Source organism: Heterodontus francisci, chromosome 4 (assembly GCF_036365525.1).
Source record: "Heterodontus francisci isolate sHetFra1 chromosome 4, sHetFra1.hap1, whole genome shotgun sequence".
In the NCBI taxonomy this organism is placed as follows: Eukaryota; Metazoa; Chordata; class Chondrichthyes; order Heterodontiformes; family Heterodontidae; genus Heterodontus; species Heterodontus francisci.
The window spans coordinates 166,904,908-166,919,396 of record NC_090374.1 but is presented as its reverse complement, the minus strand read 5'-3'; positions in this window follow the sequence as shown (position 1 = coordinate 166,919,396).

Here is a 14,489-nt window from a genome sequence, read left to right as displayed (position 1 = left end):
CTGCATCATAGTGTCAGAAGTGGTGATGTTCGCTGATGATTGTACAGCAGGAAAATTGCCAGGAGATTGGAGCTTTCAACTAATCTGGCAACAGGTTGGAAAATTTAAAAAGAAGTAGTCAAAATAGCTTTAGTTTTCCCCTTTTTTTGCTTTGTGGGTGGAGCTTAAAGTGAAAAAAGCAGGAAGAGCTCAACCACACCATTGGAATTACAGTACAAAGTAAAAGGCTGTTTGAGGCATCTACCGGCACTGTAAGCTGGCACTCTGCAGAGGAAAAAAAACTGCTCTCTCTTCAAAAATAAATTGAACAAGCTGTGCAGGCAAAGAAATTAGCTGCTGTCCTCTCACTCTTAAAAGGGTCAGACCTGCAAAAACAAACCTGTCTAAAAAAGAAAACAGAAAGCTGTATATGTGAGACAGAAAACCTGTAAAGCAGAAAGCCTGTAAAAAAAATGTCCCTGTGAAAAAGACAACCTGTGAAAAAGCCTGTAATTGTGAAACAGCAGGATCATCCAGAAAATGGCTTTCAGGTATCCGGTTATAGATTAGATTAGATTAGGGATACAGCACTGAAACAGGCCCTTCGGCCCACCGAGTCTGTGCCGAACATCAACCACCCATTTATACTAATCCTACACTAATCCCATATTCCTACGAAACATCCCCACCTGACCCTATATTTCCCTACCACCTACCTACACTAGTGACAATTTATAATGGCCAATTTACCTATCAACCTGCAAGTCTTTTGGCTTGTGGGAGGAAACCGGAGCACCCGGAGAAAACCCACGCAGACACAGGGAGAACTTGCAAACTCCACACAGGCAGTACCCGGAATCGAACCCGGGTCCCTGGAGCTGTGAGGCTGCGGTGCTAACCACTGCGCCACTGTGCCACCCTAGATTGGAAGGCAACGGACATAGTGTCTGAATTTAAACTGTTTCGACAACAGTTGGAACTGTTTCCAGGATCAAGAAGGGAGCAAGCCAGAGAAGCTTTAAAAAGTAAGATCTGACTGGGCAATGAGGACCTGCAACTGATCAGCACATCAGGATTGTCAGCTTAGGATCAGAAGGACCCTAGCAAGCTATGGGCATTCCTGGAGGAGCAACTCAAGGTGAAGGTCAATTTCCAAGTGCATAGGTTTCAGTTTATGACCTACTGGCAAAGGCAAGATGAGTCCATTGACCAGTTTTTTGCAAGGTGCTGAGACAAAGCTCAAGAATGCAACTTTGCAAATGTCGAATTGTTGAATAGAGCTAGTAATCACGTCTGCCCCACTAGAGGTCTTTCGAAAGATTTGCTAGAAAAGCAGAAAGGGCATACCATAGATGCACTACTCAATGATGGAAGGAAATTTGAAGTTATCATGGCTGGGTGCCAACAACTACAAGCGTTGGGGGCAGCTACGGCAATTGGTACTGTAACCAAGGCTCAGAAGTCTGCTAAGCCTTGTGGCAAATGTGACCTGACTCACCCAATTCACAGTTGTCCAGTGTATCCGGACCAGTGCAAAGCTTTGGCATGCGAGGACATTGGGCAAGGCAGTGCAGAAGGCTGAGCTCAGATACTGCACACAGGAATGGTGGTGGATCACATGCAGAGAGAACGTCTGAAAGACAGGATGGCAAATGCAACGAAAGGTATGCTAACACACAACAAAAGCCCAAGCAGGTACATCAGGTCAGCAGAGAGACCGCTTACCAGGAGGACATGGATGAAGAATGCACTCGTGTGAATAGTGAGCAAGCATTTCAAATAGTCAATTTGGATCAATGGGTCAATGTTATTACGCCATCTGAGGCATTTGCCATCATCAGGATTGCATCCGCAGAAGAGCTGAAAGCATAAGCTCAGAGTAAAAATCAACATTGGAGCAAGTGCAAATATTCTGCCCATCCGTATACTGAAGGACATGCACTTAAAGAAATGGGAATTGGAATCTATGGTGCAACCCACCACAGCTAGGCTAACTGCCTACAATGGTTCTCCAATCAGGTGCATTGGAATGATAACCTTGCAGTGCAGCATGACCTTGCAGTGGAGCTACAAATAGCTACCCCAAATCTTTTATCTTGTAGACACAACTGGACCAGCTGTTGCAGGACTTCCAGTATGCCGAGGTCTACAAATTGTCACAATATATGAAGTCAGCAACGCACCGAAGATGGTCGAAAATATCCAGGCTGAGTGTATTGGGTCGGTCCAGGTAAAGGATGACACAAAGAGGCAATATGACTGAGAGTCTCACATCAGACTTCAGTTTGTTGCAGCAAGTACCCAGGGGCCAGAGGGATTGCCTGTGATTGGTGATGTTGCCAGTCATAATTTTTCCAAGCTTTCCAAATAAGGGAAGAGGAAGGCATCATATGACAGGCAAGCAGGTCCAGAACTGGCTCGATTACGAGCAGGACAAAAGGTCTGAGTCCTTAATCATGCATCGGGAACTTGGTACTATGCAGACGTTGTTAGGATATGTGACCAACCTAGATCATATGAGGTCCAGACACCCAATGGTGTTATTCTCAGAGAGAAACTGAAGTCAACTCAGAAAGCTCTACAACAACACTACGTGTGACAACCCTGTAGCATTGTGGACACGGTCAAAGACAAAGTCTGAAGATGAACATACAAAGGCTACGAGCACAGAGAAAGATCATCCTAACCAGAGCTCTGAGTCACCAAAGTCCCAGAGGAGTCATCAAGACGAACTCAGCTCTGGGAAGTGGTTCATGATAACAAGATCAGAATGAATAAGCAAACCTCCTCTATGTCTTAGAGAGTGATAAACTTGCTTACTTGTAAATAACGTTTTGTTTTAATCATGAATAGTTAGTCCGAACCACAACATCATTGTATCTTGTACATAGGTTTTTATCTTTGGAAAAAAGGGCGATGTTCTTAAGAGCACCACCTTAAGAAGCTGTAAATGAAGGTCACTGGAGGAAGTGATGTCATGTCACACATGACCAGGGAGTTGTGGGTGTAGCCCAACAGAGTGAGATGTGTGTAGATGTGGCTCATGCAGTAGCTATGTGTATATATATTATATATGTTCTAGTTAAGTTATAATAAAAAAAACACATTTTCTTTGGATATTACTTGGACTGCTGTGAATCTTACAATTGTTCACATACTAAAGGAACATGTAATATTATACCATCTAGCTTCTCTAGGTCATAAGTTCAATAAAATATTTGAAAGTGCAACACCCTGACTGGACAATACATATAGACTAAGCTGGGGATACCAGAACTGATGGACAACATCCAAACAGGAGGCTGCAACATCAGTGTCAACCTGTCAGCAGCACTGTTCTCAATAGACTGTTCTACTGACTGGGCAGAACATTTAAACAGTTCTTGTATTGTTTTTGTACAAGGTTTGCATAAATCTAGACCAAATTCAAGCAGGTAACAATGTAATTGATTCTTTCTTTTGGGCCTCCTTATCTCGAGAGACAATGGATACGCGCCTGGAGGTGGTCAGTGGTTTGTGAAGCAGCGCCTGGAGTGGCTATAAAGGCCAATTCTGGAGTGACAGGCTCTTCCACAGGTGCTGCAGAGAAATTTGTTTGTTGGGGCTGTTGCACAGTTGGCTCTCCCCTTGCGCCTCTGTCTTTTTTCCTGCCAACTACTAAGTCTCTTCGACTCGCCACAATTTAGCCCTGTCTTTATGGCTGCCCGCCAGCTCTGGCGAATGCTGGCAACTGACTCCCACGACTTGTGATCAATGTCACACGATTTCATGTCGCGTTTGCAGACGTCTTTATAACGGAGACATGGACGGCCGGTGGGTCTGATACCAGTGGCGAGCTCGCTGTACAATGTGTCTTTGGGGATCCTGCCATCTTCCATGCGGCTCACATGGCCAAGCCATCTCAAGCGCCGCTGACTCAGTAGTGTGTATAAGCTGGGGATGTTGGCCGCTTCAAGGACTTCTGTGTTGGAGATATAGTCCTGCCACCTGATGCCAAGTATTCTCCGAAGGCAGCGAAGATGGAATGAATTGAGACGTCGCTCTTGGCTGGCATACGTTGTCCAGGCCTCGCTGCCGTAGAGCAAGGTACTGAGGACACAGGCCTGATACACTCGGACTTTTGTGTTCCGTGTCAGTGCGCCATTTTCCCACACTCTCTTGGCCAGTCTGAACATAGCAGTGGAAGCCTTTCCCATGCGCTTGTTGATTTCTGCATCTAGAGACAGGTTACTGGTGATAGTTGAGCCTAGGTAGGTGAACTCTTGAACCACTTCCAGAGCGTGGTCGCCAATATTGATGGATGGAGCATTTCTGACATCCTGCCCCATGATGTTCGTTTTCTTGAGGCTGATGGTTAGGCCAAATTCATTGCAGGCAGACGCAAACCTGTCGATGAGACTCTGCAGGCATTCTTCAGTGTGAGATGTTAAAGCAGCATCGTCAGCAAAGAGGAGTTCTCTGATGAGGACTTTCTGTACTTTGGACTTCGCTCTTAGACGGGCAAGGTTGAACAACCTGCCCCCTGATCTTGTGTGGAGGAAAATTCCTTCTTCAGAGGATTTGAACGCATGTGAAAGCAGCAGGGAGAAGAAAATCCCAAAAAGTGTGGGTGCGAGAACACAGCCCTGTTTCACACCACTCAGGATAGGAAAGGGCTCTGATGAGGAGCCACCATGTTGAATTGTGCCTTTCATATTGTCATGGAATGAGGTGATGATACTTAGTAGCTTTGGTGGACATCCGATCTTTTCTAGTAGTCTGAAGAGACATCAAGAAGATCTACTACATCAAGAAGATCACCCCCCTCAAATCTAAATCGGGGGACATAATCACTGACCAACGCAAACAGATGGACCGCTGGGTTGAGCACTACCTAGAACTGTACTCCAGGGAGAATGCTGTCACTGAGACTGCCCTCAATGCAGCCCAGCCTCTACCAGTCATGGATGAGCTGGACATACAGCCAACCAAATCGGAACTCAGTGATGCCATTGATTCCCTAGCCAGCGGAAAAGCCCCTGGGAAGGACAGCATTACCCCTGAAATAATCAAGAGTGCCAAGCCTGCTATACTCTCAGCACTACATGAACTGCTATGCCTGTGCTGGGACGAGGGAGCAGTACCCCAGGACATGCGCGATGCCAACATCATCACCCTCTATAAAAACAAAGGTGACCGCGGTGACTGCAACAACTACCGTGGAATCTCCCTGCTCAGCATAGTGGGGAAAGTCTTTGCTCGAGTCGCTCTGAACAGGCTCCAGAAGCTGGCCGAGCGCGTCTACCCTGAGGCACAGTGTGGCTTTCGTGCAGAGAGATCGACTATTGACATGCTGTTCTCCCTTCGTCAGATACAGGAGAAATGCCGTGAACAACAGATGCCCCTCTACATTGCTTTCATTGATCTCACCAAAGCCTTTGACCTCGTCAGCAGACGTGGTCTCTTCAGACTACTAGAATTGATTATTAACAACATAAGTGCCACAAGCAGCATATTTCCAATGTTTCAGCTAATTGTAGAGTGCTTTCTCCTCCATTTTGGGACATGCCTGTCTTAGTCACCAATACGATGTACTAAATCTATAAAAACTGAAGAGAAATAAAGTCTTGCTTTTAAACTTCCACTGCTAGAGCTGTTGTCTTATCGCAACTTCAATCCCAAAGAGGCACCATTTGCCATTCCCAAGAACACAAGAAATCAGAGCAGAAGTAGACCATATGGCCCATCGGGCCTGCTCTGCGATTCATTATGATCATGGTTGATTTTGGGCTTCTGTTCCACTTTCCTGCCCACTCGCCATATCCCTTGATTCCCTGAGAGACCAAAAATCTATCTATCCCAACCTTAAATATATTCATGTTGGAGCATTCACAACCCTCTGGGGTAGAGAATTCCAAAGATTCACAGCCCTTTGAGTGAAGTAATTTCTCCTCATCTCAGTCCTGAATGATTGACCCCTTATCCTGAGACTTTGTCCCCGTGTTCTAGATTCCCTGACCAGTGGGAGCAATCTCTCAGCTTCTACCCTATCAAGCCCATTCAGAATCTTGTATGTCTCAATTAGATCGCCTCTCATTCTTCTAAACTCCAGAGAATATAGGCCCAATTAATTCAGCCTGTCATCATAGGACAACCCACTCATCCTAGGGACCAATTTAGTACATCTTCGCTGCACCGCCTCCAGTGTAAGTATATCCTTTCTTAAATGTGAAGACTAAAACTGCACACAGTATTCCAGGTGCGGTTTCACCAAAGCCCTGTACAATTTTAGTAAGACTTCTTTCTTCTTGTACTCCAGTCCCCTTACAATAAAGGCCAACATGCCATTTGCCTTCCTAATAGCCTGCTGCACCTGCATGTTAACTTTGTGTGATCCTTTTATGAGTACCCCCAAGTCTCTCTGAACATCAACACTTACCAATTTCACAACTTTTAAAAAATATTCTGCTTTTCTATTTTTATGACCAAAGTGAACAATTTCACACTTCCCTACATTATACTCCCTTTGCCATCTTGCTGCCCACTCACTTAGCCTGTCTATATCTCTTTGCAGCCTCGCTACATCCTCCTCTCAGCTTACCTTTCCACCGAGCTTTGTATCATCAGAAAACTTAGATACATTACTCTCTGTCTCTTCATCCAAGTCATTAATATGAAGTGTAAATAGCTGAGGTCCCAGCACAGATCCTTGCGGCACTCCACTATTCACTGCTTGTCAACTTGAAAATGCCCCATTTACCTCACTCTCTGCTTCCCGTCTGTTAACCAATCCTCTATCCATGCTAATATATTACCGCCATCAACACAAGCCCTTATCTTGCCCATTAATCTTTTATGTGGTATGCCTTTTGAATGCCTTTTGAAAATCCACTTATACTACATCTACTGGTTCCCCTTTATCTACCCTACTAGTTACATCCTCAAAAAACACGAATAAATTTGTGAAACAGGATCTCCCTTTAGTAAAACCATGCTGACTTGTTCTAATCATACTAGACTTTTCCAAGTGCAATGTTAAGACTTCCTTAATAATAGTTTCCAGCATCTTCCCAATGACTGATGTTAGGCTAACTGGCCTGTAGTTCCTTGTTTTCTCTCTACCTCCTTTCTTGAAAAGCGGTGTGACATTTGCCAACTTCCAATCTGACGGGACCATTCCTGAATCTAAGGAATTCTGGAAAGTCATAGCCAGCACATCCACTATCTCTACAGCTATCTCTTATAGAACCCTAGGACTTAGGCCATCTGGTCCTGGGGACTTGCCATATTTTAGTCCCTCAAGTTTCTCCAATACTTTTTCTCGACTGATATCAATATCCTTAATTTCCTCACTCTTATTAGCCCCTAGGTTACTGCCTATTTCTGGTATGGAACATGTGTCTTCTTCTGTGAAGACAGACACATAATATTTGTTCAATGCCTCTGCCATTTCCTCATTCCCCATGTTAATTTCTCCAGACTCTGCCTCTAAGGGACCGAAGTCTACTTTAACTCCTCTCTTCCTTTTCATGTACTTATAAAAGCTCTTACAATCTGTTTTTATATTGCTGGCTAGTTGACTCTCATATTCTATTTTTTCCCTTTGTATCAACTTTTTGGTGACCCTTTGCTGGTTTCTAAAACACTCCCAATCCTCAGACTTGCTATTATTTTTTGCAACATTGTAAGCCTATTCTTTTCGTCTTATACTCTCCTTAACTTTCTGAGTGAGCCACGGATGGGTCTTTCTGGATGAGTTTTTGTTTTTGAACGGAATGTACTTTTGTTGAAACCTTTGAATTGTTTCTTTACATGTTTCCCATTGTTCATTTACCGCCATACCTTCCAGTCTATTTACCCAACTAACCTTAGCCAGTTCTCCCCTCATACTTTTGTAATTGGCTTTGTTTAAGTTTAAGATTCTTGTTTGTGATTGAAATGTGTCACTTTCAAACTTAATATGAAATTCAATAGTATTATGATCACTATTTCCCAGTGGATCTTTTATTATGACATTGCTTATAAACCCTGCTTCATTACACAATATGAGATCTAAGTTAACTGTATCCCTAGTAGGTTCGACAAAGTATTGCTCCAAGAAAATATTCCCTACCCAGTCACTAGGTGGCTGTTAGACAACTGACAAGTGTGAATTTGAACTCTCTTTAGTTGGACAGCAAGTTCTAGGAGCTGGCCACAAGCAGCATGGTGAGCAGCATAATTGCTCTAAAAATTTGTAAATGCATTCCCACTATCCTCTTGACCATGGCCTGGATATCTAGCGTAGCTTATAGATAATAAAATGAGTTTTAAAAAAAACACGATCTGATTAGGACACACCATCAGCTTGTCCCTCTGGCTGAAGGTGCAAAACTTCAGCAGCAGCTGAATATATGAGTGTGTTCTAATCTCCATCATTCCGGTAACCCATTCCAGCAGCTCGGAGTTTCTTCATCAGATATACGACAAATTTCTTTCTTCAGTATATAGGACAGTTTGTGCCATGCTAGCCATTTTGATATTCTCGACCTCAAAGTCCAATCAAGGCTTACTTATGGCCAACTGCTTAATCAAAATGCTTATGTGGGGCTTTCTCAAAGAATGCAGCCTGTGATAAGGTTCAAATCCACTTTAGGGATCAACGTAGGTTGGAGCCCTGTCTCCCTGCAACCCCTTCACATTTTTACAAAAAAAAAGCTGCCTCACAGGCTGTCCTTGAATCTTACACGTGAAATGAGGAAGCATATCTAGAATCTCTAAACAATGAAAGAGAATCGTTTGAACACACTGATTATTCACCACACAGTTTACCAGAATGGGGACTTTGCTGCAATTGAAGACAGATGAGGAAGAACAAAAAGCCCTTCAGCCCTTCTCAGAACAATCTCAACGCACTGTGCCCTGGTTTTATTCAGCTTCCACCAAGATCACGCACTACACATATGAACTAACAGTTAGAACAGATCCCACCTACATGTTCCAATCAATACCTTGGCCTATGGATAGACATGCATCATCTGGGGACACACAACATTACATCCCACTAGCTAAAAGCTAGGCACAGCTCACTAAATTCCCAATGAGCTTTCCAACAACAAAATATAATTTGTGAAAATGCTATGAATGCACACACCAGGCTGAATTTTGTGCCGACGGTGGGGAAACACACCTTAGCCATTTGGAGACCCCGCCCCATCCCGGTGCGATTCTACATAGCCAGGCCAATTAACAGCCCAACCCTTTAAAACTACCTTTGGACAGAGACAGAAGGTGACCTTGGAAACTCCCTACCTGAAAGTTTGTAACAGGATTTTTCACCATCGGACTGTGACAGAGATTTAACCATAGAAGTCTACAGCAGAGCATCGTCCACCTGAAACTTTCCAAGTTTAACTTCAGTGAATCAGGAAAAGAAAATCCTGGCCTGCACCATTTAAATTTTCCTCTTAGGAAACAAACAAGGTTTCACAACAAACTGTTTTTAGAAATATCAGACCTAAATGCATGCTATCTTTTAATCTTTAACTTTTCTGTGTGTGTGCATGTGTGTATGCATATGAGTGAGTGTGTGAGTGGGTGAAGCTGCGAATTTTTGACTTTCGGTTAATCGGCGGCGAGCTTCAAGAACGGCGCGATGCACATGCGACATGTGCGTTATGGAGCCAGCGTGATATTTCATGCGGTTTCTCATTAACATGGAGGGGGCAGAACGACCGCCTCCAATGATGTCGAGGCGGCGGCACTCCATCCCTGGCAACGGTGTCCAGCGCCACCACGCAGGCGCCAGTGCCATTTAAAAGGCTTCAAGCCCTTCAGTAAGATTTACATTTTTAAAGGTCCCATTGCCCAAAATATAAAATAAAACTTTTAATTGCACTTTGAATCCTCTCTCCCACCCCTTCCTCCCCACCAATGAGTAATCAATATGTAAATTGCCATTTCACCCCCAAAAAAGCATTTTTTGTAATCCAGAACTTGCCACCCGAACTTCATAAATTTTGATGCTCAACCCCTTCCCACCATCCTCCAACCAATAGGAACAATTTTCTCCGCTCCCCCACCTGCTCTGAAAACTTCAACCCCCCCCCCCCCCCTTCCCACCAGTGTTAAGCCTTGGATCTCCGAATGGAGATCCAAAGGCACGGGAGTTCCAGCATCCGGCCGGAATATCGGCGTGAGATGACCATCGGGACGAGATAAGTGATTATTTATTCATTAACATTTATTTGACTATTTAAATAAAGGTTCCGTTGCCAAGTGGTGGTGGGAGGGGAGGGGGCCATCATGAGGCCTTGCCACCGCCAGTAAAATGGGGTGGGACCTTCCCAGCGCCGAGGCCCATGGTAGGCCTCTCCTGAATGTATTTTCCGGGCTCCCCGCCATGACCCCTGTTGTCGGGGGGCTGGTAAACTCCAGCCAGTGTCTCTGGTCAGTTGAGAGGTGAAAAGGAAAACTACCCCTATCGTTTTGCACCTGTTGGTAACATGGGATATAAACAACCACATGAGTACTCCAAAGAACGTGATGGGTAAACACATTACTAATTAAAACAAAAATCAAACCATACAAAGTATGTTGTTGTGAAGAAACTTATTGAGGGCACATATCTAGAGACATTTTAATAAGGTGGATGGAAAGACACTTTGGACATCTTGCCATCTGTGACTTGCATATAGTTACGACTGAACTGTTAACATTTAAAATTCTGATCCATTGTATGTTCAATTACCATTAAGTTGACAAGTGGAAATCTTTCAAATTTATTGCTCCAACATGTCATCAGTCAAATTATCTGTGTAGGTCATGTAGCCATCAAGCTCTGCTAATAGATTCTGTATAGCTTCCCTTTGCAGTGAATGTGATTTATTACAGCCTGTGAGTAAAAGGCAAACAAATTGGACCACATTTTAGTTACATAGTACAGAAAATGAAACTCTCCATGACTTCAAAACAAAATTGTCCACAACAAGAGATGCAGAAGGCTTGCAACATTGTTGTTCCAAAGGAAACCAACTCTCTAAAGTGTTGAGAAATGTAAATGATCACAGGAAATATATCAATGACTTAAAACGAATTAGTTTCCATAATACAGTTTGCATGCTTCTATTGTTATGATCGAGGGAGGAGGAGTGCACTGTTTATTCTAGTCCCATTTCTCCACAGGTCACAACGTACATTTAAATTTTCCCACTTACCGATACGGTCAATCATATTCTCTATTTTTCCCAGAATAAAACACACTAACCAGGTTTCTTTAATAAACAATAAAATTATCAGAAGCCTTAACCAATCATGAAGTAAAACATGCACACACAGATTGAAATATTAAAACACCTTAGTTATCTTAGCCCCTCACACACACCCACACCATACATATTAACCGGAAAAACAAAAGGGATTTTTGTTTAGCACTGTTACAAAGAAAACAGAAAAAATGCTTAGGCTGAATGCTTGTTTATATTTGAAGAAAGCAAGAGTAGGAATGGAAAGATGTCCTTTGATATGGTTTGGCATCCCAAATGCGTATAGACAGCTATCACTGGGATCTTCCTAGAACAGTTCTTTCCAGGCGATGTTGAAGATCAGTTTGGGTAGGCTTTCCAAGAAATGCAGCTACAGAAGCTTCAGATAGGTATTATGGCAAAAATGCAGCAATAAGGGTTTCAATTCCCACCCAGGGTTTCTTTTCAAGAGAGAGAGATGAGCTGCGTCTTCTTGGCAGGAAAAAACCAACTGTCTTTTGTAACAATTCAAATTTAAACTAAAACATTCCAGAAGTCAAGCCTCTGACCTCTATAAATCTTGACCTGTCACTTCTTTGTAAACATCTCCCCAAGTCAAAAACAACCCCTGCTGGGTGATTATCCACAGACAGTTGCCTTCTGGTGTGATTTGTTTACAAGCCATATCCAGGATTCTTCTGGTGGCTTATTTTTTAAAAAAATACAAAGTTCAGCATCTCCTCAAGATTCCAGATGAATCAGTATCCATAATTCAACTATAAGCCCTTAAAACATATTTTACAAAAATTGAAGTACTCTCGTAACACTATGTTTCAGTTTATACAATGTATTGGCCTGACAGATGAATGCATGGCTGGAAAGATGGCGCAGGAGTGAGGCCTTTAGATTCCTGGGATATTGGGACTGGATGTAGGGGGGATGAGACCTGTACAGGCCGGATGGGTCGCACCTGAACAGAGCCAGGACTGAGTTCCTTGCGGGACGTTTTGCTAGTGCTGTTGGGGAAGATTTAAAGTAGTTTGCCAGGGGGATGGGGACCTGAGGGTTGACTCAGTTGGGACAAAATCAGAAATTAAAATGGAAGACAGAAAATTAATGGATGAGTCTGGAAGACAGAGGAAACAAAGGTTAGAAAATAAAAAATGAGTTTGGCAGTGCTCAAGGGTATGTATTTCAATGCAAGGAGTATAGCAAATAAAGTAGATGAGCTGAGGGCACAGATAGACACATGGCAGTATGATATCATCACTATTACAGTAACATGGGTAAGGAGGGACAGGAATGGCAGCTGGTTACAGGGTTTTCAGACGCGATAGAGAGGGGGATAAGAAAGGAGGGGGAGTGGCAATTTTGGTCAAGGAAACTATTACAGCTGTGAGGAGGGATGACATGTTGGAAGGTTCATCAAATGAGGCCATATGGATTGAGCTCAGGAACTAAAAAGGGGCAATCACATTGCTAGGTGTGTACTATAGACCCCCAATAGCCAGGGGGAGATAGAAGAGAAGATATGTAGGCAAATCTCTGAGAACTGCAAGAACAATAGGGCAGTAATAGTAGGGCATTTTAACTGCCCCAATATTAACTGGGATAGTTTTAGTGTGAAAAGAATTGAGGGAGCAGAATTCTTGAGGTGCATTCAGGAGAACATTTTTCCCAATATGTAGCGAGTCCAACAAGAGAGGGCACAGTTTTGGACTTAAGTTTAGGAAATGAAGATGGGCAGGTGGAAGAAGTGGCAGTGGGAGAGCATTTTGGCAGTAGTGGTCATAATTCAGTCAGTTTTAACATAATTATGAAAAAGGACAGAGATAAAAACAGGAGTTAGAGTTCTCAATTGGGGCAAGGTTAATTTTGCCAAACTGAGGAGTGATTTAGCAAAAGTGGACTGGAAACAGCTACTTGAAGGTAAATCAGTGTCAGAGCAGTGGGAGGCATTCACAGGGGAGATTCAAGGGGTTCAGAGTAAACATATTCCCATAAAGAAAAAGGGTGAGATGGCCAAACCTAGAGCCCCATGGATGTCAAGGACCCGACAGGATAAGATAAGGCAGAAAAGGAAAACTTATGTCCGACACTGAGAACTTAAAGCCAAGAGGAGTACAGAAAGTGGAGGGGTGAAATCAAAAAGGAAATTAGGAAAGCAAAGAGAGGGCATGAAAGAATATTGGCAAGCAAAATCAAGGTGAACCCCAAAATGTTTCATAAATACATTAAGAGTAAGAGGATAACTAAGGAGAGAGTAGGGCCCATTAAAGACCTAAAAGGTAACCTATGTGTAGGGGCGGAAGATGTTGGTATGGTTCTTAATGAATACTTTGCATCTGTCTTCACAAAAGAGGAGGACGATGCGGATATTGTAGTTATGGAGGAAGAGTATGAAGTATTGGATGTGATAAACATAGGGAAAGAGGAAGTATTAATGGGATCTGCATCCTTGAAAGTTGATAAATCACCAGGGCCAGATGAAATGTACCCTAGGCTGTTAAAAGAAGCAAGAGATGAAATAGCAGAAGGTCTGATGATCATTTTCCAGTCCTCACTGGATACAGGTGTAGTGCCGGAGGATAGGAGAACTGCTTATGTTGTACCTCTGTTTTAAAAGGGAGTGAAGGATAGACTGAATAATTACAGGCCAGTCAGTCTAACCTTAGTAGTGGGCAAATTATTGGAATCTATTTTGAGAGATAGGATGAACTGTTCATATTTAGGAGGACATACAGGCATTTTTGTAAATGTCATTGTGAGTCTCGCATAGTGTGTTGTCTCCCTGGTTCCAGGGTAAAGGACATCACAAAGAGGGTGCATTATATTCTGCAGGGAATGGGTGTGAGCCAGGAGCTGTGGTACATGTTGGTACCAATGGCATAGAGAGAGCAGCTATTGAGGTCCCTAAGGTCAGATTTTCAGGAGTTAGAGAGGAAGTTAAAAAGTAGGACATCGAAGATAGTAATCCCTGGATTACTCCCAGTGCCATGCACTAGTGTAGAAATAGGAAGAGAGGAGCGATCAATGTGTGACGTGAGGCATGGTGCAGGAGGGTGGACTTCAGATCTTGGGACATTGGGACCAGTTCTGGGATAAAAGGCACCTATTCAAAAGGGATAAGGTGCACCTCAACAGGACTGAGACCAATGTCCTTGGGAGGTTCACGAGTGTGGTTGGGAGGGATTAAACTAAACTGGCAGGGGGAGAGGCACCAGTATAGACAAGTAGAAAAGAGGAATAAGGTACATAAAGGAGTTGGACAGTACTCGAGAAGGAAGCAGTACCATATTAGATAGGAGC